The sequence below is a fragment of the Sparus aurata genome, chromosome 6, assembly GCF_900880675.1.
Source record: "Sparus aurata chromosome 6, fSpaAur1.1, whole genome shotgun sequence".
NCBI lineage: Eukaryota > Metazoa > Chordata > Actinopteri > Spariformes > Sparidae > Sparus > Sparus aurata.
The window spans coordinates 14,777,096-14,801,601 of NC_044192.1; the positions used below are offsets into that span (position 1 = coordinate 14,777,096).

Sequence of the window (24,506 nt, forward strand, 5' to 3'; positions counted from 1 at the left end):
TTGACAAACATTAGTCATGTCGAGCCAAAAGCCGGATCCAAAGAAAAGTAAGTGACAACTATTATCAATCACTTACTAGTTTTAACCAATTTGTTATATGAAAATGACAAACACATGTAGGTCCCAAATTTGTCCCAAAAAGTAAATACCTATGAGCTTTTTAACTTTTGTAGTGACAACAGCACAACCAATATATCAGTTGGCCCACACTGGCCTATCATTATGTGTTGACATACATGTTGGGATGATTTATAATTATTACATTCTCATTGAGTTTAATGCACTGGGTCAATTAAGTGTATAGTTAAAACTATAAAACATCCCCTCTATTACACTACAAGTATCTGTCTTGTATGTATGCTAAATATAGTCAGTAAGATAACAATTTGAACATGTAGGCCTACATGTACAGTGTAAGTTAAAACTCATTATTTTGCAAGCAGCATATATGGTAAATAAGAGAAATTTAAGTACAGAGACAGTACAAATACTGTAGACAGATGAATCGACAGTAAGTTCTGACCTACTGTATTCATTTCTCATTAATGACAGCCTGAATGCAAGTGAACAGAAAATTATGTCAATTCCTACAATTTTATGTGGGTAATGACAGAGAACTGCCTCCATTATCAGTCATTCATTCATTGCATTATTCTAAATATCATTGGGAAGAAACACTGCGTAGCACACATGCCTCTCCATTTTCTCTGCAGAGGATGAATGATAAGATGAAGGTGAATGGAAGCGCAAAACGCTGCAAACAGGAGTGAGCAAGCACGTACAAACCCACAGACAGCAGTGGGAGAGACATACACAGGCAGCTCGACCCAATTCAGCTCCTCGGTATTCAGCCGCGCACCTAGCCCATTTGACGTCAGAGAGAACCCATTTCACAAAAGGCAGCAAGGTTATGTCTTCAGAGCAGAGGCTGATGTGTGTGTGTAGTAATGGCAGAGTTTGTGCAAGCTCAGTGCCTGCACATATTATATATCAGCAGTGCTCGCACTGTGTGCGCGCCAGTGTTTGTCTATGTCAGAGAGGATTCCCCTTTGCGTCAGTTGCACAATCTCACAAAGGGAGGGGCCGAGGGGGCTGGCAGAGCATTAGGGATTGAAGAGGAACAGTCCAGGCACATTTGCACTAAAACAGCCTGCGCTTCACACAGTAAAAATATGGATGCATGCGTCACCGGCCAAACCATTCATAGACACTCCAGAACACTGTTCATATTTTCTGCCATGAGTTATGTAAAAGCAATTGAGGTGACTGTATGGGCTAAGAAAAACAGAGCTGAGAAACTTAGAAATCCCAAACCAATGAAGACATGAAGAAAAATCATCCTAACAAACATGACACAAAACAGATGAGGGGGGCATGAATGGACAAATGCAGCGGAAGACAGGGCTTCTCTTTTTCCATTTACGTCTCTCCGTGTCCTTCTCCCTGCCACCCCCTCTCTCGTTTTTCTCTCAGTGCTGAGGATACCCCTTCCTGCCTTCCGCCCCCTCGACATCAACCCCTCCCATCAATATCTCTCTCTCCGTCCACCCACTTTTAAGTCTTAGCTCTTTCTCTCCCCTTTTCTTCCTCTTTTAATGTGTCTTCTTAAATTGTCAGGCCTGCTGCTGACGCCATCCTCCTCCACTCAGCCAGCCCACTCAGTCCTGTGGGACGAGCTATGACTCATTCTCTCCCTCCTTCCCTCCCCTCCCTCCCTCCCTCCCTCCTTAGTTACCTACCTACCTTTCTGCAGCTCTCTCCAAGTCTCCCTCTCTCCGTTGCTCTCACTAGTTACAACCTATGTATAGTTCGCTGCTGCGTGTGGTGGAACATGCCGAGGTATGAAGGGAAAAATGAGACTGAAGGATAAAACACAACAAGAAAGTGGGTGATAGAAAGAAAGATGCTGGCCAAGTGAATGACAGTCTCCTTTCTGCATAATAAACGAATGGCAGTGGAGAGAGAGGGGATCCTGATCCTATATGAATTATTGATGAAGGCGAGAGTGCAGGAATGTGGGTGAGGGAGAGAATTAGGCCCACGTGGGCCAAAACAAAAGAAGTAAATAAGAATTATGAAATAATCTAATTAGTTAATGCAGATGATAATATGATTTAATCCAAATAATTCGACATAACTCACTATAAATTCTTCCAATATCCTTTTCTCTGAGAATACAACTTTTTTTTCCCAAGATGCCTCCCTCCTTTATAGTTGACCATGATGCTCCAATCAAGGGATGTTTTTTTAAATTGGCATCTTAAATATGAAGCATTTCTTTTGAAAACAGCATGTTGGTGCAGGATATAATAGTGCAATCTCAACTACAGCAGGAGTTTTTGTTGACTAATAATTGTGACAAATGTAGAACAAAATCAGTTTAATTAACAAGGAAACATGTAAAAGAGACATTTTTAAGGCAGTGGGAGACTGAACTACTAATGTAAGATCACTGTATATAAACTACTTTCCCCTCACAGAGCAACTGGAGCAAAACAAGTTTTAAAAATAAAAAAACAACAATTAAGATCTGACCAACAGTCTCTCCATGTAGTCCATGTCTCTCAATGTTCTTTCATAACAACTGCATGAATGAACAAAAGAATATCAGTGGGGTAATACAATTAAACCTTTCATATCTGTCAAGTATTCAAGTTGCACCAACAAATGACAAGACTGCAATACACCACGTGATAAACCGCGTGGAGGCAGAAACATATCTAACGTGTGAACAACCACAGCAAAAGAAAAACGTTTTAGAGGAACAACTGAAGAGAAAAAATGAGTCACAATCAAGAAAACCCTGACGGTTTAGTTGCAGACAAGGAAATGAACACTGGGTTTGTACTAATTTTGTTGTGAGAAAGAAGATCAAGTCAAGAAATGGTTTGCAGTTGTAGCAGCAATGCACTACAGTGAAATTCACACAACCACTTGAAACATCCCCATATAAAATAAATAACATGAGGTTAACAAGGCAATAAAAACCAACACCTTTTGCAATGTTGAATCTAGGAGGAAATCCCTGCTCCTTAATTCAGGTCTATTTTGGTCACATCAATGACCACTGGAATGTCCAATACTAGCAGCACACTGGGCCTCGAAGGCATTTCTCATCAGTGTCTTGTCAAGCAGATGCCCTTAGGGACCATGTTAATTACACCACCACAGAACAATCTACAGTATCACCTAGTGAAATGGATATTTGCATTATAGTTTTAATAGCAAAGGGTCCTAATATTCACATTTCTATTTAATTTAAACCATGGTTGATAATAATACACCTTAACACGATTAAAGTAAGGTACCCAAAACAATTTACATACCACAAAAATAAAATGTCTTTACTAATGTGGTCTTGTTCGGTTTCAGGAGAAGTATACAACATGAATCTACGAATAATTACCCCATATTAATTATACTCTGATTCAAAACTTTATTTGGGATTTTGGGTTGCAATCTATTTCCCTTTTTTACAGATCCTGTTTTATTATGTTTTCAGTTTTGATATTTAAAAACATTTTATCGTAGAAAGACTAACTGCTGTGGATGAATACAATTTCAGTAACAAAATATTCAAAATGTAATGAATATTACTGATTTTGATGAAATGCGACATTGCAGTTTAAATAAAAAAGATCATTCAATGTTTTGTAAAACAAAGGGCTTCACATCATACATGAATAAAATACTGTTGTTGCAACAAAGACAAAACTTTTGTAACTACTTTGTGAGCTCTTATATGCCTGTACATCCCAAGTCTTCCATCTTTCACCGACATCTCAGTTAAAGTACATGATTGTCCACCTTGTGTTCAGCTCAATGAGTGCCTTCTGCTCATCTCCATGTGGAGTCTTATATTGGTTGAAACTCTCTTCTTTACAGTTGACTGACCTGAATGGGAAGCAGATGTAGGACACTGCCACCCCTGCAAACCTTGGAAATCTCACACTAGGGTCTCTCGAGTATTCAACAATATCCAAACCAAGCGTGAAGGGTTCCCTGGGCAGACAGAACTGATTGGCAATCCATATCACACTAAGCTCTGATAGGTTTGCTAAGGGGTTCAGTTAACTAGGATCCTACACCCTCACCAGCCTTTGACCTCTTTGGCTAGATATGAATCCCAGTGCTTGTGGGAGAACTTTATGAAGGCATCATGGAGCAATCAAGCTCCTCTCCCCTTTCTTAAATCCATATCTTTCTCAGTAGCGTATCTGTTTCTGCAATTGCTACTTCCAGTCCATTCACTAGATAGGACCCAAGATCCCCCATTAGCTGTGTGCAGATACTGCTTTGGGATGGTGGGTTCATTCCAAAAGGAACTCTCTATACAGATGAAAATGCTCTGCATGCTACTTCCAAAGCTTTGTGCAGAATTTAACTGACAACAAACTGAGAAGGCATCAGTCAAATGTCTTCACTACTGGAGCGTAGGTATTGGACGGATCATTTAACTTAAAACTTTGCCAGTCTTTAACTATCTGGCTAGTAAGAAACATGATTTAAACTGATAGCATTTCTTAGCTGTCCAATAAATACATGAATGATAGAATGTGAGATTGTGGGGTCTGTCTTCTCAAGTGCAGTGCAGAGATTTGTGAAAGATTCTGCCTGCTCAACTTGAGCTGCTGATGTAACATGAATAACTGTGTCAAAATGAAATTGGGTGGCAGCTCCTGCACTCATTATAAACCTTATGTAATTTATCAGCTTCTTTCACTGTGAGAATTGGGGGGGGGGCGGGCATCGGAGGAGGGGAAAAAAAGATGGAGGAGCAAGGGGTGGCTAGTGAGACAGGAAGAGAGGAAAACTTCTCAATGATGAAACAATCTGTGCTGTTAAGCGATTGGACCAGACTCCCACCAATGGGAGGACCAGCTCCATGGCAACAGGCTCTGTCACCAAGAGAAAAGCAGCCCTATCCCTCAACACCCCCATATTTTTCTCTCCCTTTCTCTCTCACGACCCCCCTCCTTTCCCCAATTACAAGGCCCGATGTATTTATCACTGGGTAAACACAAATAAAACAGCACACAGACGCACACAGACACACACACACACACACACACACACACGAAATACCAGCCGCCTTATCGGTTACTTATAGCATGAATAGGACAGCTCAACTGCACAGACACAACAAACATACACACATGCAACAAGGCTTGCAGATGTACACACATGCACACAGACTTAATGGGGCTTGCACAGTGATCAGAATGTGAGTCATTCACACACACTTATTTAAATGTGCCGATTGGCGATGACTCCCCTCACACACTGTCTGACTGCAGACAGTCCTGTTCTACTTCGTCCTGATGAGAGCAGTGACTAAATATCAGGTCTGGTGGAGCTGAACCTTGAACTCAACAGATTGAGCTCATAGACACACGAACAGACCTCCAGAATCAGGAAGTAGGCCTCAACAGATAGAACCTACCTTTCCCTCAGTGAAATAAATAGGTGCAAGGTAAAGTGAGCATGGTTCAATGGGTATTACTCCCAAGTACCAACCCAGCTTTACTCAACTTAACAAGCTTTAAGGGCTAAACCTTGCAGATATGAGGCGGTAAACCACAGGATACCAGTCTTAACATTTGAGGATAACCCTAAAGCTTTACTGGAGATGTATACTAATACACAATACATAATAATAATAATGGAGTGCTGCATAACCAATGAAGACATTACACAAGCATGCATACTGAGAGGTGAAGTCACTCAGAAGCAGTAATACATTCTCTTAAAGGCTCAGTGTTTACTCAAGTAAACATTAAAATTAGGACTGATAAATGAAATAAATTTGTATTAATTTAATAGCCTGCTAGTGGTATTTCACTGAATTGTTTGTGTTTGCCACGATCAACATTGCATTTTAATCAGGGTTCCTGCAGGTTTGAACAAGTCAAATTTAAGACTTTTTAAGACCTTATTAAGACCATTTTGAACTAAATTTAAGACCTACACGAAGTACGAGAAAGTAAGGAAAAATGCGGTCCCAGAATTGCTTTAAACAAATAACCACATTTATTACCATTCACAGAGCAGCTCAAACAATGAAGAATGGAGTGAATGAGTGTGTGTCAGGGTTATTATAGTTTTACCATTTTCATTAGTTTTTATTTTAATTTAGTTTTTCAGTTTGTTTTTTCATTTTAGTTTAGTTTCAATTAGTTTAACAAGTGATCTAAGTAGATTAAGTATAGTTTTTATCAAGGAATTTAATTTGAGTTAACTATAATAACTCTGGTGTGTGTGCGCACACACACACACACACACACACACACACACACACACACACACACACACACACACACACACACACAGTGTTCAAATCGAAAGCACCTCCGCTTTCAACGTCAGAGTTGGGCCAAAGATGGTTTGAATGTCGCTTGACTGTTAGGTGGCAGAGGCAGTGCAGAGTTCGGGTCGAGCAGAACTGGATGAAATTGGACCGGGAACTGGTGACAAAAGCGTACAGAAGTGTGTGATTACGTGACTTCGCTGGAGACTTTTAGAAGCTAACTGGTGTTTTTTCAGCGCTTTCACGCCGAGTGTGCCCAAATTGAGGGTCCTCTGGCAGATTCTGCTGTCGAAGTCGTTCCGGAACTGGCGAAGTGTGCGGCGATAAATTCCGACCGCGCTGTTGGCAAAATACCACTTATGTTCCTGGATACTTCAGACAGAAGAACACACGGAGATGACTGTGAATCTCACCAACACATTTCCTCCATTAAAATTTAAAAAAAAAAAAAAAAAGGCCATGACGGAAGCGGTTAATGAACGTACATATTTAAGACCCGACTAAATGTAATTTAAGACCTATATGCAAAATATGAACGTATTTAAGACTTTTTAAGCCCTAAAATTGAGATTGTCAAATTTAAGACTTTTTAAGACTCCACGGGAACCGTGTCAATGAATGCATGTTTTCTACGTGCAAACACCCGTGAGGACAGTGATACCTCATGACTACAAGAAGAAAACAATAAAAAAAAATGAAACCTTGATTGCTTGCATCTGATCTATTGTCAAGCAAGAGCAAATCTTTTGTACCTGCTGTGTATTTTCATGTTTCCAAAACTTGATTGGCACAGAACCACTTAGAGCCGGTTGATTCAGCACATCAAATGCCACATGCCATTTTTGGAGCCACGAATGAAAGGTAAAATACCACGTGTACGAACAACATCATAACTAATAAAAAAAAACAACACACTAACAAATAGACTAGTAACACACATTCAAATGATTCCAAATTAAACAGGTTATATACAGGTCCTGATGCAGCAAAATATTTGATTTCTTTACATGGTTGTTGTTCCTCACTGTGTGACTACTTGTAGCTTTTAAAAACAGTGTATTCATAACAATAAATAATGAAAACAAATTATGAATTTACTCCCATTATCTTTGCTCAAGTTCAGTCTTCTTCACCAAACCTCAAGAAGCAACCTACCTTAGAACGTAAACACAACGTAGGTTTTATCTTCCACTTGGTTTCAGCCATAATAGAGATAAACAGGATAAGGACACAAAGGTTGATAAATTACTAGGGAAAGCCCTTGCCTAACATAAGTAGCCAGCTCTGTCAGAGAACCTTCCTGGAATGCCTTACCCAGCCAGGTAGGCAGGCAGGGACTCCAGCCCTGAGGGAGGGACCACCAATGACTGTTGGAGCATAAATCAAGCACACAACTTTATTGCTCCTCTGCACTGTGGATGTCTCTCGCTCAGTGTCTAACTATCTCTCTGTTTAGCAGCTGGTCCTTCGCGGACAGGCTCTGCCTCTTGTATAAGATGAATATTTTACCAGCCCTTTAGGCATCAAACTCCAGGTCAGACATTTGTAAGGCCAATGACTTGTCCTCTAGGTATGGTACAGACAACAACTCCTACTGTTTTCTACCAACTGTTACTGTCCGTTTATGGCTGCCTCTCTTTCACCCAATATCTATTACTTTCTGATCCATTATGTTTCTTAGCCAAACAGAGAAGCAGCTTTTTCACTCCCCCTCAAAGCATTTCGTAATCACTACACTCCCAATCTCCTGTTTGCTTTCTACTCAGACTAAGAGAAATCCCGCTCCTGTACGCTTCATTGCAAATAATGTTGAGTCTTGTCTTCCTGTTGCACAAGACAACAGAAAGAAAAAAGTAAAGCCATCACGAATGATTATAAAGTCAGTTAAAGCAGTTTCAACACGAACAGAAAAAATAAAATAAAATCTGCATTCCTTAGTTGTATGATTTCATAAACAAATGAAAACTGTCTGGAGAAAGACAAGAGAAGCAACTGGAGTTCCTCTCCACTAAACAGTGGTCAATTTCTCAGAAATTAACCTGAACAAAATTTTACTTTGCTGCCTATTTGAATGCAGGTGCTTGTGGGATGGATCAGTATCTTTGAGCGAAAAAAGAAATCCAATGTTCCAAGCCGCTTCATGTTCTAGGCAAAATCATCCGCTCCCACACCCTGCGCCTATCTATAGTTGCTTGTGTCTTAATCCCTCTTCCACAGTCTTGTAGCCCTCAGGTCAGGACTGAATTTTTCTTTGCAATTTGTCTGAGTGGTCACAAGTATCTTTGATCTGAGAAAAAGCACTAAGAAACATTTCCTTGAATTGTTTTGGACGCATCCAACTGATAAGTCTAGTTTTAGGTAGATTTATCATAAGGCTAGGATGATTACTTCACATGCATGTCAACACAATTTGATTCTGACATCATATCCATGTTGCGCCAAAGTTACCTGGCTCACTAAAGCAACTTCCTCCCAGCTCTTCCAATCATGGAAGAGTTGGACGGAAGAGGTCATCAGGTATATTTTTTACGTTCTAATTACAAAGTTATTATCTTAATTACTGTATTTTACTCAAGCAAACCAGGGATTTCCTTAAAGAGTGGGACAATTAGGTCCTTTTCTCAACAGGAACTTCATGGCCTGTAATCTGGAGCTTCCAATAACAAACTTTTAAAAAAGTGGAGGCCTGTGTGCATTTCTACGTTTTGCCTTTCATTTTCACTGCTTTCCATAAGTCATTAAAAACAGAGGCAGTGGGACAAAAGGTAATTATTTTTAATAGCTAAGTGAACATAACAAACACTGACAATGTCTGCAAAAAACAAATAGACCATGAGGAAAGTATATTATAATCCCTGGAATAATCAAAGTAGATCAATTCTAAAATTTATAATCTAAACTCTGTTAACAAAATGATAAGCTACACTAGGAAAATGTTGTGAATTGCCCACTCCTCAATACTGTAGACAGTAGATCAATACAGGCACAATCAATTGCAATGATTGATGCACATGCTGTGGCATAGTCAAGTGTGATGGATGACCCACTGGAAGCAACTTAAAAAAAAAAAGAAGGGGGGAAAAGAAATTACATGACAACAGCACTTGAGCAACAGACTGATGGAGACTACATCTTCAGAGGGTTGGATCACTGGACTCAATTACCCCCAACCAAGGGTGTCCCTGCATACAGTATTGAGTTTTTCAACACTTAGATGAAAATCTCTCCCATCAAAACAAGGGTAAGAAAACATAACCCATGATATCTTTGCCATCCCCTTTAAGCAAGAGGATAAAATATCTGATATTAAAATGTGTTCAATACTTACTCCAAGCTAGTGAACATTCTAAATTAAGTAGCTCCAATTTGTATTAAAGATGGCATTATAGATCCCTGTGCAAAACATTTTATATAGAAATCACTACCTTTGAACAGAATTAGGTTTTACATTTCTTGACAAAGTATGACAATCAATTTGAAACCAAAATTGATGCACAGATGTTTAGTGTATGAGAAGATGATTGCCTGTCAAATACAAACTGCTTTAAAAATGTTCACTTCAGCAATTAAAACACCAAACACGTGATTATATCAAGTACCTACTCCCTTCCTAACGTAGCTCAATACAACTGCTGTAGGCAATGTGTTGCAAGACCACTGGCCCATCACAGTATTATAGAATGCTGTGCAGTGTTCTGGTGTCTAATTAGGATTCAAACTTGACTAACTGGATTGTATGCACAACATACCCCATACCCTCTATTTTCTAACACTGTCCTTTTTTGGTTCTCAACATCCCCTAAGAGACAGAGTGGAACTTCTGTCTACATGATGAAAAAGATGCTCTTAGCTACAACCTGAGTAAATGTTAAATAATGCACTGGCCAACAGCTGGATGTGTCCAGATGGTGACCAATGTCCTCTATGATCTGCACAAACACCTCCATTTGCCATTGCAACACTTAACGACAGCTGGCTGACTGGGCTGCCATGCTGAAACAGTGATGGCGAGTTGAGTGCTGCCAACCAGCCAGCCAGCCTGACCCGGAAGTCAGGCATTCGGCCAGTCAAACTGCCAGGCTGTCCCTGCTGGGCCAACAAGAAGTGTGGTCTCTTACAATGTGGCTTGTGCACTCCAGAAACTAGCATGAAGGCAACAGGCCAGTCATTCATACATCTATCCAGCTAAACAACACTCAGCATCCCCCTTCAACTGCTCTTCAGTGTCTCTTATCCTTCCGTCATTCCCCAGACACCTAGCCAGATAAATATAGTCCCCTCAAATCCCATAGGGCCACAAGGGTCAGGGTCTGCAAACTAAACACACCCTAGACAAGATCTCTCTATTACACATGAGATGAGCTGTCTTGTAGCCATCTACACAAACAGCTTTAAAAACACAAAGAGCAGTAGCCATAACAGTAAGTCAATACAGAAGGATAAAACATGGCCTCTGTTCTTTTTGCATTACCACTACACCAAGCCCTGGATGGCTGCGATGTTCCAACCATGACGACACTGTGCTAAAATAGAAAAATATGGGGATGATGACAAGCCTACAGTTGGCTGTAGAAGCTGTAAAACCAAATTGACACGCATAAAATGCAGACTATCTGACAGATGTGCAAACTCAATGAAGTAGGTCTAACATTTTTCTGTTTTTCAATACAGTGTACAGTGTTTGTAGATCCTTATCTGATCGTCAACCTTCTACTTGACAATGTTTGGAACAAAATTAATAAGTAAGTCATCATCTAATAAAAGGAATCTCTCCTTTACTATGATTATTTCACTTCAGCACATGAAAAAGCTTTCAACAACACACTGTGCATTATGCATGGTAAATACTTGAGTCGTTGGGTTTGAAATCTGTTGCCATTGTTACATTCATGATGTGCATTGCTCTCTAGTCACCCATTTCAAGTGCAACTGTGTACAGCACTGGCAACAATGCAGCACCAGCACAGATAAGGAGGTAGTGTTAATTAGAGAAACTGCACACGGCAGCCAGTCGCTAGATCACGTAGCTGACCTGACAGCGGTGGCAGGTCAATGTCTCGCTGAGCTATGCCATCTGTTTACCTGTAAAAGCCAACCACTCCCAATACCTCTACCTGCCTAAGGATAGCAATTATCTCTCCCCACCTTTTTCATGTTTTTCTTGCCTCTCCGTGTCTCAGTCGCTTCATACATCACCACAACCTATTAATGACAACCGAAACAGCAATGTCCACTTTCAACTCATTTACTTACTGATTTCCGTTTGGGGAAAAGAGATCTATTGGCTTTAGAGGCCTCTCCCTGACACCTTCTCCTTTGTCTCTGTTGCTCCCTCTGTTCATCTGACTAGAAACTTAAACAAGTGGGTGTGTCTCTTTGCCAGTTTCAGCTGAGTATTAGGCTGATTCAAGTTTGGCTGGCCTATTTTGCACCACACCGTCATCTATCCTTTAACACGCTGACCCCTAAGCAGACTCTAAGGAAGTCGTTTTTTCTACATTTTTTTGTTTAAAAAGCGCATGTAAAGCTGCTGTAGGTGATAATTTTTCATTAAAATAAGAAATTACTGTCAGAGTGTTTGGTCAGAAACTCATGTCGCTAAACACACACATACAAAAAAGGATGAACACCATACAAACCTGTGAGTAGAGGATGAGGAAGCAGAAAGTTCGAATAAAGAGAAATGTATAGAGAAGAAGCTATTAGAAGAGACAAGGGGCTGGGAACTCACTGATGTGAGTATGAATGGTTTAATGAATTTCTTCTAATGTTTGTGAACTTGGGGTGAGGTCATTTCAAAAAAGGAAAGCCCCAGATAAGAAAGTGTGAACCCTCTGACTTAAAAGGCAATTACAGCAGTGGTTACTCCAGGGGTTGCTATTGATTATTTTCCTCCTTTACTCTCCCTCTCGTGCTTCCTCTCTTTCATACGCTGTCTTTTTCCCACGCATTGGCAATTAGTATGCAGGAGCAAGGCTACAGGAGCACCAACTACCTGGGGAGCAGAACTTCAAAATCCCAAACAAAAACAAAACAAAAGTAATAGTCACATCACAGACAAGGATGCACCAAAACACCATTTCATAATGCGAGTCATGGCTAAGAAGCTAGCTTTAGCCACTTCAACCATCCGTGAATTTTCTTGTTCAAGAAAGAGGCCAACATTTAGACTGGCAGATATAAGGAAGAAAACAGCATTAGCCCTAGAAACCTGACACCAAATGGGCGGATTCTATCTAATTTGGGGGTTGCTGTGGTTGTTGTCCGTCTTTTGCATTTGTAATTGACACAAGGGTTGAATCATGGGATCATTGACATTTTTTGAGCCAACATCAAGCTAGTTGAATTAGGGTGCATGGCTTAGGATCCAGATAAATCTTGATTTCTTATAATGCTTAAAAACATGCACAGGCATACACAAACAGGCCATCATTACATAAACAACCCATATCCAGCACAAGACAGATCTGGGCCGAGAGAACAAAAAAAGAATAAAAGGAAGAGGCGATGAGGAGGACTGCGAGTGTGATTTTGCGAGGCTCTAACCATCAGAACAGAAAAAGAGAGGGAAAAGCCAGGTCTCCTCAACCTGAAACAGTGCTGAGGCCATGAGGACGACTTGCTATTTATAGCGACAGATTTTTTATTCAAGAGGGCTCTGCTGTTGTGCTTTCTCTCTCACGCTTGTGCAGCCTCTCTTGCACCGCGTTTCTATTCTTTCTCTATTCGACTGCACATTTTTTCCTTAAACAAAAGGGGGAAAACACTCACATACACAAGTGTGAATGTAAATTATTTTTTAAAGATTAAGAAAGTACATTTCCAATGTCCGATGCATTCACAAACAGTCAATCATAACCTACAAATGGTCGTCTTCAAGCCAAGAGGATCACCGAGGATAAACTTAAGGGTTTCTGGACACAGGACTTCCCACATGCAGCCTTATGTAAGCCTATAGGTTGGTCTTTTTTCCCTGCACCCCTCCCTCCCTGCTATGACAGTGTTGCAGAGTGACGCCTACTTCTCAGTGACACACCACCCCCACTGGGCCACCTCCACCCTCCTCTCTCCCTCCTCCCACACAGGGACACAGTGGAAGGGAATTCCTTATTACCTCAGCATTTGCCTCACTAAACACGCATTGTGTGTATCTGTGCAAGTATACACAAATATAAACTGACCACTAGGCACACATACACCATTACAGTCACCATAAATTCGATGCTTCTATCAGCCAGTGATGTGTAGAATCCATCCAAGTCAAACAAATAATCGTTCTATATCGAGCTTGAGCACAAGTTACAATTATATAAGAGGAAACGGTATGCATAGTATGTGAACTATCTTCTAGCACGCCCCACCAAATGATTTTTGAAGTTTCACTAAGGCATAATTAAATTAATTGCCACAGGACTTTGCAGAGCAACAATAAAAAGTGCCAAGATAATTATAACCGTGGCAATGGCTGCACGTTAACCCAAATCTCAAGAGTTGTAAAAGGCACACGAACGAGCTACATCTCACCACTGAATGACTTACACCCACTGACAAAGACACACAGACACATACACACACAGCACATGCTTACTGTATTTAGAGTTCAGCTCTGTGGATCTCCAGCCAAGTCGGATCAGGTGTCTCACAGATAAAAGCACATTATCGCAGGAGAAGCAGAAGCAGCTCTGGACCACAACAACGCTGACATTAGTTTTATCTCGCTAAGTAGTACAGATGAATGACTTCCATTTCCTGCAGCATGTAAATAACGGAGTTTCAGGGCTGTTTACCTCTGTCACTCTCTTGATCTCATTCTACTTTTCTTCTTCTTCACGCTTGCTCTGTTCCCTTCCTACCCGTAGGTACCAACAGCTCTGTTTTGTTAATGGGTTTCATGACAATGGACAGAAAACGCGTTTTCGACTGCCCCCTCTCCTTTTCTGAATGAAGCACAAGCACAACAGAGAAACAGAAAGCCTTGCTTGCTGGCTGGCTCCCTCTATACTGCTCTTATGCTATCATGCGCACAGTTTGCACCGCTCCCTTTCCTCCAACCCTCCCTTTCGTGTGGATTCTCTCTCCCTCTCTCTCTCTTACATATCTTGTTTGCTCTCTTCCTCTGTGTAACAATATAATTGCAATGACAACCAACCCAGGGCTCACTAGAAGCCCAGCTGTTTAAGGGACTGCTTGGATCGGCCTATATATCACTTGATACAAAAGCAGGATGCTTATATGAGAGTTTACAGTTTAGATTTATTCCGTCACAACTACATTTCGAGGTTTGGTACTTTTCTTGCAGGAATGGACATAAGCCTACATCCGGAGAGAGGCAGGAGACACAGTACAGGCACACTCTGGTCACCATTCATCACTCTCCATTTCATGGGAATACATGAAGTCTTTATCTGTAGCCTGTGTCTGGACAAACTGAATAGGCTTAAAGTACTGACAGCTGCTGGTGAAACCAAGCACTGCTGCAGTGGTCAAAAATAAATCATGAAAAAAAGGAGGGTTTGAAGGAAAGATAGTGGGGGGAAATAATGAAACCACCTCATTAGCTAGGAAAAACCTTAATCCCACAAGACGACATATTTGCATCTTCTCCCTGCAGCCCCCTCACTGCAAACAGCAGCTGAACGACGCAGTGGAAAAGAGGCAGTCAAAAGTTCAGCATCAAAAGAAACGTCAGCAGGGAACTCTGAGTAAGTCCAAGGATGTCTGTCTCAGATGGCTGTGTTGACAGCACATAACATGGCTGTATTGAGCACTTGAGGGCAAAATTTTAACAGAGCAATGTGTGGCCAAGGTAGGCGGTGTTCCAGCTTTAAATACACGTAAATATTAGTGACAATTATGGTATTTGATAATTCAATATTTGAGTATTTCATATTTTGGCTGTTACTATAACCAGGATAACTTATAAACCGTATCAACATTCCATGGTAGGAAGACCAATAAAACCTTGATGTAGAGGACTCTGGGATTAACTGGTGTACATGTGTTAATTCCAAGACAAATCAGCAGAGCAATGAGCTGGCATCTGAACAGTTAGGCCTGTTATTTTCTAAGTGCTCCTCATCACAGGTGGACACAACGCTGTCCTATTTTCCAGCACTGACAAAGATCAATCATTTTACCACAGAAAGGCCACTATACAGTAACTTGTTTTCTGTCAGGTGATAGCATATCCTCTGATATCTGGTAGCGGTCACCACTAGGGGTGCCTTGCATGAAACAGCTGGGGATGTTATTTGTATTTGGGTGTAGACTTAAGCTTACACCTGCCAACCAGCATAAGGCTCTTACTGTGAAGTAGCTACAGACAGCTACTGTACGTGACACTAGCAACTGCAAACTCCCCAGTACATTGCAATAAACCTATATTAAAAATATACACATTTTTGGCTAGCAGGTCAGGTTTAAATATATCAGGGAGGAGCGTTATAGTTACGGGGTGCTGATTAAACTGAGTGGTACACTCAACAGGTGCTTGCTGCAGTTTAGTGAAGCATCTACAAGGCACAAGACTTCACCCAGTTAAGTGACACATTTTACTGGTTTTGTTTTACAGTAAACTACTTCTACTGTGAACCTTTTAGTCACACCTTAAAATATGATAAAATGAGCATAACTGTTGTTGAGGGTAAGATGGTCTAAACTTAATCTTAGTGATTCAATCTCAGGAATCACTCACTGAAGGGCCCTTTTCTAATACCCCTTTTTCACCGGTCAAAATCCCATTCAAACCTGCCACAATCAGGCTTTCATGTGCAATGAAAATGTTTAAACTCTCCGTTTACACCCGGGTCAATTGACTCTGCAGTAGACACAGGTTTTTATCACACTAAATTCCGGTGCATGAAGTGATGACACGTTATCAACATCCGGTGTTGCTGGTTAGTAAGGAAGGAATTTGGGATGCGGCTTATTCAAGGACATTTTATTACCTTATTACACAGCATTAGAAACAAAGCCCCACTCATTCTTACGAAAGCTGCTCAGTGGTGTTTTGAAGCGAAAAAAGCTTGTCTTCCCGGATATGAAATTACCTGGATCGTTGACCGAGCTGGCGAACTTCCGGCATAGTGCCCGGCTTACTTGAATGGGGATAAAATAAGTTAATCGCGTGGCTCTTCTAGACTTTCCAAATGTTATTCAACCTAATGGCTCAAATTATAAGAGTGAAACGAGTCATTTTGCAGGGATGGTGACACTGAAAAGAATTTATCAACCATTTTACAGAAACTTCTTTCACAATGGGACTATTGATGTTTCCTCTTCTATTACAACCGTTCCAGCACATTCGTGACATGAACCATGATATCAGTGATGTACCACGTAACGCTGCACTGCCCTAAAGCACTACAATTTGAGGCAGAAATAAGGCCTAAAACCTTGTAAAGTGCACCTTTTTGCGGAGTGTTAGTCTGCCACTTAAATCATATGAAGCAAATCCTAGATTTGAATTTTGATGATAAGCAAGGTAATGTTCTCCTTCAACTTTGGGACGGAGCTGTTCACGTCTACAAATTGGTCCGGTCGCTTATCAAGGGTCTATATTTATTCTGCTTTTAAGCACACAACTGACCTTCTATATGTATGGAGCCAAGTTGAGATGACTCTGCAATCCTAGGCTGGAAAGAAAGTTTGTCTCTGGTTGACCACATGACTGGGATAAAGAGGATGGCATGCACTAATGCCACCTAATGCCTCAAACCAAGTCAAACAGCTTCATCTGCATTCAGACAGCCAGGTAGCCTCTTTCACAGGACAGTACGAGCAGATAGCAAACTTCGAGAGCAGCAGGGAAAAAGGGGAGGAGCTTAGCAAGGATCAGTAGCCAAAGATACCACAGATAAACTGTTCATGAACACAATCACCTAACACGCTGCTGCAGTTTATACAGGCAGCATACAACTGAGACAAAGCTGTAAGGAAAATGATTATTACTTGCACTGCAAACAAATGTACAAATGTGCTTGGATATAGCCAGTTTCTTATGAACTTGTATGAAGTTGAATAAGGCCCATTTCAGACCAGATCTTTGCAGTGTAATTCTGCACGAAAATAATAAAACAAACACCTTTTCAACTCCTGCTTGGATCCTGTGATCTTATGATTTTTTGTTTTCTTTCCCTTTGAACTATCATGCGAAAACCCTCCAGCTCTGAAGCAATTACAGTGAAGTCAGTCAGGCAACTATACCCAATCCGAGGCCAGACTTACGGCCATGCAACCAGTCGCCTCCCTTCTGCTCTGATCAATAATTTATATCAAAGCTTGCAATGAAGGAAAGATATGAAAACAGAGGATTGGGAAACAGCAAGAGAAAAGACATCAAGAGAAAGGGGGCTCCGAAAACAAAGAACAGAGGGGCAAAGAAGAGGGAAAAAATAAAGATGGAGATACACAGAGAAACAGAAGCAGGAGTGGTTAAGAGACGAGAGAGATAGGAGCAGCAGCAACAGCACCACGCTTGGTGCTCTGGCAGAGATCTATAAATAGCTCTTCAAATCTCTCTAGAAAAAGCCACTCTTATGCTTATGCTGCTGCAAACACAGATTCAGAGACAGAAGAAGATATGGATACCTGGCGTACAAATAAAAACAGATAATGTCTTTTAGGATACCAGCATACCATTTCAATTAAATCAGCCCATAAAATACAGTATTAAAAAGCTCTTTTACGTCGACCACCTCGGCATGTATAAATATTTGATCGCAGGAAGTGAATACTCGAAAAGCAAGCACCTCAAACACAAAACATCACATGTTCCACTGGTGTATGAATAAAGGATTCTTTATACTCACACACCCTGCCACAACAAAAAAAATATTTAATAGGCACCCTTACAAAATCTCTTTATCAATTCTTACACTTAATTCTACCACCAAAAATGACCATTTGTAAGTACTGTAACTGCAATAAATCAGCCTCACAATTTTTTGACACTGAGGAATATGACTCAAAATGCAACAAAAAGCTCTGCGAGTTGCAAGGAATAAAAGGGGAAACATGTTGATGGGGAGGCAGCATACTCCCTCTTTTTCATTGCTGACCTTAGCAACAGCAGACTGTTGAATCAATTACTCATTTCTATCGGATCTTACTATGGATAAGTCTTTCCGCAATGATTCTGCCATTACACCTGCAAATGGACTCAATCATATTTAAAAACCAATACGTGCACATTGTACAAATGCATATTAAAAGAGCTGTAATGGGGTCACATCTAAAGAATCACTGAGTATAACCATGCTTTAAACTGGATATACATAAATTGCTCTGGAGGGTTACCTGCTCAACCCATCCATAAGCTCCCTCAGAGGAGTTTATAAAGAGAAAGTCAAATCATCATATTTACAAGCCAATCTCGACATCAAATGTGACATAACTTGGCAACCCCCACCTACCGCTCGCCAATTCTCAGCATCACATGACTGTCCAATGCCAACTGATGTGAATATTTATGCTTTCAGACACACATGCCATTTTCCCAGAGCAGATGTTTGAATCACAGCTCTGACAGTCTGTGCTGTGATCCCACCTAGTTTGACACAACCGTCTTGTTATCTATTTTCAGCTCGAGTGTCAAAATGCAGAGCCAAAGCCAAGACACAGAGAGACCGATGACCATTTGTCAAGTATTTCTCACCGAATCCTACTTCACACTTGAGGCCTCCTCAACTGTCTCTTTACTGGAACACGAAATGAGTGACAGGCTTGTTTCCATTTCATCTCAATCAGTTAATTCAAGAATTATGCCATACCGAGTGAAGATCTTGGCCAATAGATATATACCTTATTCTGGAGGAAAGCTTAGGAAAGCTATTAAAGCAAACTTCCAATGCCACAATGGAGTAAACACAGCCGAACAGTGTTGTGCACAGCAATTGTTTTCAGCGTAATTTCTAAAACAGCTCACTTCCACTGAACTGTTGACTTGACCACAAATATTCAGTCACTTCTACAAAATATTGGTTTGAAAGAGTTGGCTAAATTGGTAGTACATATGCATGTTGTTTGTTGTTGTTTATGACCACCTGTGGAAACACAAACACATATATATACACACCAGGGTGTAATAGTGTACATAACACCTGGATGTCACCAGCAAAGGTGAGCTTTAAGTGTGATTTCAATTATCAGCTACAATCAAATTTCCAATCACTTCATTCAATGACAATCAAATATCAATCGCTCATTCAATCACACTTTCATTCACCGAGCTCCAGTGATGTCTCTCAACTAAGATTAGAAGGGTAAAAATGTTACCATGGTTATCTCGTGTCATGCACAGAGAACGCGGAATTTAAAGATTGTGCTTAACGCTGCCTTACATTATCAGAGTAAAGATCATGGATCACCGATCACAAGTTATCTCAAGTCATCTGAAAAGGTTCAGCTCACCGTTTTGCTGGCCGTGCGTCTAGGGTCCGTGTGTGCGGAATCCTTCAAGTTGTGTGTCTGTGGAGAACAGATGGCAGTATGGTCATAGCCGTGGCAGAGCAGTTGACTGAAAATATTAGCTTGCCCACACGCTAACAATAGCTAGCTCACGGCTTTAGCTGGCTTCCTCCGGCAAGTATAATTAGCCACCTACAGCACCTAGCCACCTAGCTAATGTTAGCCCGCTAGCTAGCCTTTTCTTTTCAGTGTACGCTAGCACCCCAGCGTTAACAAAACCCAGCGATAATATAATAACCGCTTATCCAACAAAGTAGCCTGTGTTTACTGTGAGGCGAACCTTGTTGTAAATCTTTCCCAGCGCTGTCAGGTCTGAAAAATAGGAGGCGATACCTGGTACTGGTAGCTAGCTTTCCCGAATGACTTACCAGTGCTAATATAATGGTGCTGCTAGCTTGAGTTGGTTCACTGCGACCCCGACTGTCAAAATAGCGCCGCGTGAGGGGAGAGCGGCATGGACGCTGACGAGAGATAGCAAGCGCCGCGGAGCGAGGCAGTCGACTCCAGTCACAGGAACACAGCTAAATGACAACAAAACGCCAAAGAATAAAATGATACAAATTAAAGAAAAAAGAAACAAAACGCTATTCCCCCTTCACGGCTCCGGCGTGTGTGTGTGTGTGTGTGTGTGTCAGCGTCACTTTTTTTCCCCCCCTCACCGACAGTTTACGTCAGCGGCGTACTTCACAATCGCAGGGAGACGTTCAGGGTACTGTAGACTTCAAACCTCAGGCTGCTGATCACAAGAGGAAAAAACTGTATGTATATCATTAGGATTTATGTCATCGAGGTGCCATTTTGGTGCCAGCTTGTTGTGTTTAGTCATTTTTGTATTTAGTCAACTCTCACCTCTTTTAAATCCAGACATTTCTGTTTGCCACTGCCTTTCACTGGAGCAGTTTCAAGGCTTTGAACTGCACTGTGACTTCTATTCTTTAGTCTAGTCTCTTTTAAAACCTTTTCTATTTAAGCTCTCTTTCCTATTTCTTAACTTGTTTTAATGTTTGTGTTTCGTGATGTCTTCCTACTTGTTTTTTAAATGTATTTTAAATGCAATTTATTATGTCTTTAAATGCCCCCGTAAAGCACTCTGAGTTGCCTTGTGCCTGGATTGTGTTATCCAAAAAACTTGCCTTGCTTTTATGGTCAGATACAATGAAGGTTTATTGGCACTATGAGCTGTTAAATGTAGTTGTGTAGTTTTACTCTGGTGTAGAAAACATACAATTGAGCATAAGTCAAGAAATAGGTGAAAGCAAGTGAAACACTGAAATATCACAATATCCTCAACTAATTGTGAGTCCTGTAATAGAATAGAGGATATAATACTGTGGTAGATATGTTGACAGATTATGCAGGCACATAATGGGCCTATGCTTAAAGAACAGGATAAAGACAGTTAGTGCAGATACTGTAAATGTAAACATATGCTGTTGTGATATTTAACGTGTTCAAGTATAGGGTGAGCAAAGTCAAACATTCAAGGCAAACAGAAATATACGCATATACATTATCTACATACATTACACCACTGATAACAGTAAAGGTTTATTGGTGCTACGATCTGTTAATGGTGCACTTTTGGGGATTTCTTGTATGCCTAAACAAACAAACTCTCTTCATTTTCATGAGTGAATAAACAAACTGACCTTAACCCTCATGTGACTGAAAAAAAATAAAAAATAAATAATGGACTTAGCCCACATTTAGCACAAAAAATGTTCCATGTCAAAAACTGCCACAAAGATTCTATATATTAATATAATTTCCAACTTGCACTGGGTTTCATTTTTCAGTCCTGAAATACCAAATATTTATTAATTTTTAGTATGTTACAAGATTGTTATTTCCCATGCAATATATAGTATTTCTAAGGTAGTAGCATGGAACATTTTTGTTGTACTACATGTGGTTTTTTACAACTTAGCATGAGGGTTAAGTTTTACTGTGAGGCAAAGCCCCCTATAGGACACAAGGGAAATAGCATGTATTTAGCCTATGGGCCAAAATACAGGTAAATCTTGTGAAAACAAAATAGTAATGAATCCATGACCACAGAATGAAAGCCTGATAACATGTGATACATGATTGTATGTTGTTATGACAGTGGGGAGAAAAAATACACTAACAGGTTTTTATAATATGTACAACAGTTTTAGTTGTCTGTCTGTGATATACACAGTGTATTACAGACATATTAGATGAGCTGAGGTTGAGATTTAAAAAACAAATAACAAACACCTTTGCCAAAATGTATGTAATAACCCTAACCCTAACCCTAACCCTGATGGGAGGGATTCAGGTATAACAGGAGTGCCTGGAGGGCTCATGGTAGCTTGGGCGGAGGACTTGCAGTAGTTCCCTGCACTGTTCAGAGTATTCCATTAGGGCGGTTCGTGACATGATGACATTTCCAAGCATTGTCCTAACTCACTTAGCAAGAAACAATTTCTCATTAGGGATTAAAATACTTCAGCGTAATCAGAAATCTCTAATGCTTTACCAGTGAGCACTGACTTTGCATGTCATCACTCAAAATTCCCTGTGGGTTTTTCGCTTTTGGGGATTCGCGGGCCGACATACAGGCCCACGTTCTCTTAAATTCAGACAACAGGTGGAAATATCTGTCAAGATGTCTGAGGGGCCATTCCTGCTCCCTTTGGGATGACAGGCAGTGGTCTCCAGCATTGTTCAGAGTATTCCACTTGTGCCGCATCCTGCCACGATGACACCTCTGGCACTGTCTTGCTTACTGTCTTAATTGACAAACTCCAATTGTCTGCAATGTTGTTTTTGCCTTTGCTGTTGCTGGGATGTCTTTCTGTGTTTTCCCAATCTTCTTGGCCGTAAATATGACCACACCAGTTGCTTATCCTAAACTTAACCTCTCCCCTTCTGCATGCCTAATCCCAACCTTCTCCTCCTTTTTGAGCTCGACACCGACCACGCCTGAGCCAGGTTTTTGTATTAGACTACTTAAAATAACTTTCAGCCACTGGCCTTTCTAGTGTGCTTTTGTATTTGACAGGTCACTGTGAATGCAGGGTCGCTCCATGCGTCCCCCCTCTCCACCTACTCTTCCTCTATCTGTTCTCCTCTCCTCTGTCATGGGTCATGCAAGCAAGTGGGCGGTGGGATGGGGACTAACTTGCGCCGGCCAGCGCCTTGCCTCTGTCTCTCTAAACCAAACTATGTTGTCGTTGGTCAACATAGGGAGAGACTCTGAGTACTTTACCACTTCACCTAACCCATTAATACAGCCAGAATGATCAAAATAGATAAACAATTAGAAAAACAAAAAACAAACATAAAATGTATCAACAGTTGCATGTGGGTTAAAGGACAACACAGCAGCCTTATTTCCCACTGAGAACAGCTTGTTTATTCAAAAATAGATATGTCTGATGTTTATATTGTTACCTCATTAATGTTGTAAATATGAAGTTCTGAATTTCTTCTCCAAAACTACACAGTGCCCCTTTAAATCACTGCAGCATTTAACATAAACAAAAACATCTCCAACACAGCATGTCTGATCCCTCTAAAAAATATGGAAACATGCATACTGTACATTAAAATGGTCATATCAGTCTACTATTTAATGATATCGACTTTCAGCCTCAATTTTTAAACCTGGTAAATAATGCATGTTCATAATGATTAGGTGGATGTTGAGTAGATATTTTTTCTTGTCTTTTAATTAGCATACTTGTATTTTTACTAATTATTCAAAGCACACATACATAATTAAAGCTTGTTGTAGTTCCTCCAGTTCGCCACATGTGGGCAGGCAAGTACTTCTGTGCCATGTGAAGGATTAAAGTTTCAAGTGATATACACCACAGGTACAGTGAAGTCATTGGCAGTAAAATTATTCCTACCGTGTTCCGTTCAACAATGTGTAAAAAGAAATTCACACAAGCACAAAAACACTCTTTTACTCTCGGGCTAAAATAAAAAAAATTGAGGATGGGTGTGCAGCAAAAATCCAATGAAATGTGTCGCATTTTTTTGGGGACCAAACATACTCACAAAACACAAAATAAACATTCAGATACGTCACAGAATAAAACAATCAAGTAAAACTCTAAAAAGTGTCAGTATTCCTACATTATAGAGGATATAATACTGTGGTAGACTGGTGAACAGTAGCGATGAAATCAATTATACATCGACAGGTTGTGCAGGTATGTAATGGGCCTATGTGCTTAAAGAAACGGATTATGAACAGGTACGAACAGGATATAGACGGTTAGTGCACATGATGTAAATGTAAACGTATGCTGTTAGGATGTTCAGAGTAAAAGTAACATATTCAAGCATAAGTCAAACGGAAATAAGTACATATACATTAACGACCATTGATACAACTTGTCCACTTTGATGATATATACAGTACATATGGTTAAAGACAAGTTCTGAGAAATGTTAACTGTCAATACAACTTGTCTTGTAAGTGTCCATGTGGGAAAACTGTCCGTACATATATATTGCGAAAGGACACATTATGTGTATATATGTTGTTATCTTACTTCATCTTGCCTTATCTTGTCTAGGCATGGTTGCAGCAACATATTAGGTTTTAGTATACTGTGTTATGAATAAGAATAAGAATAAGAATTCTGTGCTGTAGATAAGACATACTCAGTGTGATAACCAACACTGAGTATGTCTTATCTACAGCACTGAATTCTTCTGTATAATTGTTAGTAAATATGTGTATTTACATTTC

The 24,506-nt window shown here is 40.4% G+C and overlaps 1 protein-coding gene across 18 annotated transcripts in view; it reads right to left on the reverse strand.

Moving 5' to 3' along the window:
- The window catches only part of r3hdm2 (R3H domain containing 2), a 59,149-nt gene extending 38,709 nt beyond the window's left edge, over positions 1 to 20,440 (reverse strand). For 15 of the 18 annotated variants that reach the window (XM_030419778.1, XM_030419773.1, XM_030419776.1 and 12 more), the window contains exons 1-2: positions 20,143 to 20,440; positions 19,718 to 19,774 (exon numbers count right to left, since the gene is read on the reverse strand). The gene's annotated coding sequence lies outside the window, so the exon portion shown is untranslated. The other 3 variants (XM_030419768.1, XM_030419769.1, XM_030419771.1) reach the window with 3 other exon arrangements.
- Between the last annotated feature and the right edge of the window lie 4,066 nt (positions 20,441 to 24,506).